The sequence below is a fragment of the Chaetura pelagica genome, unplaced genomic scaffold, assembly GCF_000747805.2.
Source record: "Chaetura pelagica isolate M959 unplaced genomic scaffold, ChaPel_1.0 scaffold308, whole genome shotgun sequence".
Taxonomy (NCBI): domain Eukaryota; kingdom Metazoa; phylum Chordata; class Aves; order Apodiformes; family Apodidae; genus Chaetura; species Chaetura pelagica.
Window position 1 is genome coordinate 1,095,599 of NW_009954442.1, and position 2,946 is coordinate 1,098,544.

The following is a 2,946-nucleotide window of genomic DNA, read 5'->3' on the forward strand; positions in this document are numbered from 1 at the left end:
CCAACCATTAACCCTACTCTACCAAGTCCAGCACTAAGCCATATCCCCAAGCATCACATCTAGACAATTTTTAACCACATCCAGGGATGGTGACTTAACCACCTCGCTGGGTAGCATGTTCCAATATTTGACAAACCTCTCAGTGGAAAAGTTCTTTCTAATGTCTAGTCTAAACCTCCCCTAGTGCAGCTTGAGGCCATTTCCTCCTGTCCTATCACTATTTACTTATGAGAGGAGACCATCACCAATCTCTTTACAATGTCATTTCAGGTAGTTGTAGAGGGCTGAGGGGAGACCTCATCACTTCCTTTTCCTCAGACTAAATAGCTCTAGTCTCCTCAGCCACTCCTCATAAGGGTTTGTTCTCAAGGCCCTTTACCAGCTTGGTCTTCCTTCTCTGGACACACCCCAGCACCTCAATGTCTCTTTTGTACTGTGGTGCCCAAAACTGGACACAGTATTCAAGGTATGGCCCAACTGGTGCCAATTACAGAGGGATTATCACCTCCCTGGTCCTGCTTGCCACACTATTTCTAATCTAGGCCAGGATGCTGTTGGCCTTCTCAGTCACCTTGGCACACTGCTGGCTCATATTCAGCTGCCTATCAGTCAGAACACCCAAGTCCACTCTTCCCCAAGCCTGTAGCATTGCATGGGGTTGTTGTGACCCAAGTGCAGGATCTGGCACTTGGCCTTGTTGAACCTCATACAGTTGACCTCAGCCCATTTATCTAGTCTGTCCAAGTCTCTCTGTAGAGCCTCCCTACCCTCAAGCAGATCAACACATCCTCCCAACTTGATGTTGTCTGCAAACTTACTGAGGGTTCATTCTATCTCCTCATCAAGATTATTGATAAAGATGTTAAAAAGAAATGCCCCCAATACTGAGCCCTGGGGACCTCACTTATGACAAGCCACCAGCTGGATTTAACTCCATTCATCACCACTCTCTGGGCCTAGACATCCAGCCAGTGTTTTATCCAACAGAGTATGCCCATCCAAGCCATGAGCAGCCAGTTTTTTTTATCAGAATGCTGTGTGAAACGGTGTCAAAGGCCTTATGGAAGTTTAAGTACAACAACCAGAGCTTTTCCCTTATTGACCAGGTGGGTCGTCTTGTCATAAAGGAGATCAGGTTTGTCAAGCAGGACCTCTCTTTCACAAACCCATGCTGACTGGGCCTGATCACCTGGTTGTTCTGTATATGGTATGTAATGTCACTCAACGTCATCTGCTCTGTGACCTTCCCTGGCACTGAGGTCAGACTGACAGTTCTGTAGTTTGCTGCGTCCTCCTTTCAGCCTTTCTTATGGATGGGTACCACATTTGTTACCCTCCAGTCCACTGGGACCTCCCCAGTTAGCCAGGACTGCTGGTAAATGATGAAAAGACCATGATGAAAATTGACTTAGCAAGCACATTTGCCAACTCCTTCAGTACTCTTGGGTGCAACTCATAAGGCCCCATAGACTTAGGGATGCTTAGATGGTGTAGCAGGTCACTGACCATTTCCTCTTGGATTACAAAAGTCTCATTCTGCTCCACCTTCCCATTTTCCAGCTCTGGACTGGATGTCTAGGGAACAACCAATTTGGCTGCTAAAAACCAAGGCAATGAAGGCATTTAGCACCTCAGCCTTTTGCTCCTTCTTTCCCACTGTATTTCCCCCTGCATCCAATAAAGGATGGAGATTCACCCTCATCCTCCTTTTTCTATTATTGTATTTATAGAAAGATTTTTTTTTTTATTGTCTTTGACAGCAGTAGCCAAGTTGAGTTCAAGTCAGGCTTTGGCCTTTGTACTTTTCTCCCTGCATTGCCTTACTACATCTCTGCATTCCTCATGAGACTCCTGTCTTCCAGAGGCCATAAGCTCTTCTTTTCTTCCTAAGCTCCAGCCAAATCTCCTTCCTTGATGGCTTATCTTTCAGCACATGGGGACAGCCTGCTTGTGGGCCTTTGAGACTTCCTTCTTGAAGTATGTCTAGCCTTCCTGGACTCTTTTACCCTTTGTGACAGTCTCCCAAGGGATTTTGTCAATTGATCTCCTGGACAGATTAAAGTCTGCCCTCTGGAAGTCCAAGGTGGCAGTTTTACTGACCCCTCTTCTTACTCCTCGAAGAATTGAAAACTCTTTAAGTTCATGGTCACTATGACCTAGGCTTCCTCCAACTGTTACTTCCTGCACAAGTCCTTCCCTGTTCACTAGCAGCAAGTCCAGAAGGGCACCCTCCCTGGTTGGCTTCCTCACCAGCTGCATCAGGAAGTTATCTTCCATGCACTCCAGGAACCTCGAGGACTGTTCTGTCTCTGCTGTATTGTATTTCCAGAAGACATCTAGGAAGTTGAAGTCCCCCATTAGAACAAGGGGTGGTGATTATGGAATCTTTCAACTGCTTATAGAATATTTTATCCACCTTCTCATCCTGGTTGGGTGCTCTATAACACTCCAATCACTATATCACCTTTGTTGGCCTTCCTCTTGATTCTTATCCCTAGGGACTCAACCATATCATTGCTTTCAATAATTTTTAGGCATTCATGTGTCTAATGTAGAGGGCTGTCCCACTGCCACTTCTTGCCTATCCCTTTTGAAGAGTTGGTAGCCAGCACCCTTTCTTCCCTAGTCATGTCAGTCAACCAGGTATTGCTTTCCTTCCTTACCCAGCAGAAAAGAGAAGCATAATAATACATGGAAAGAAAATGGTTCTTCTTTTTTGGATTATAGATGATTGATACATACTAATTTTGGTCACAGTTGCAGTGTTGCTGTTCAGTAAAACAGCAAACCCAGTTCATTAAAACCCAGCAATAAAAGATTTTATTTTGTACATTCTTCATATTTGAGCTATGCAGCCAGCTCACTTGCTTAAGCTGAGGTGTATAGAGATGACAAAGATGCTCTCTCTGGTGAAATAAGTCAGTTTTTTCTGTGGCTCAGGGAAAG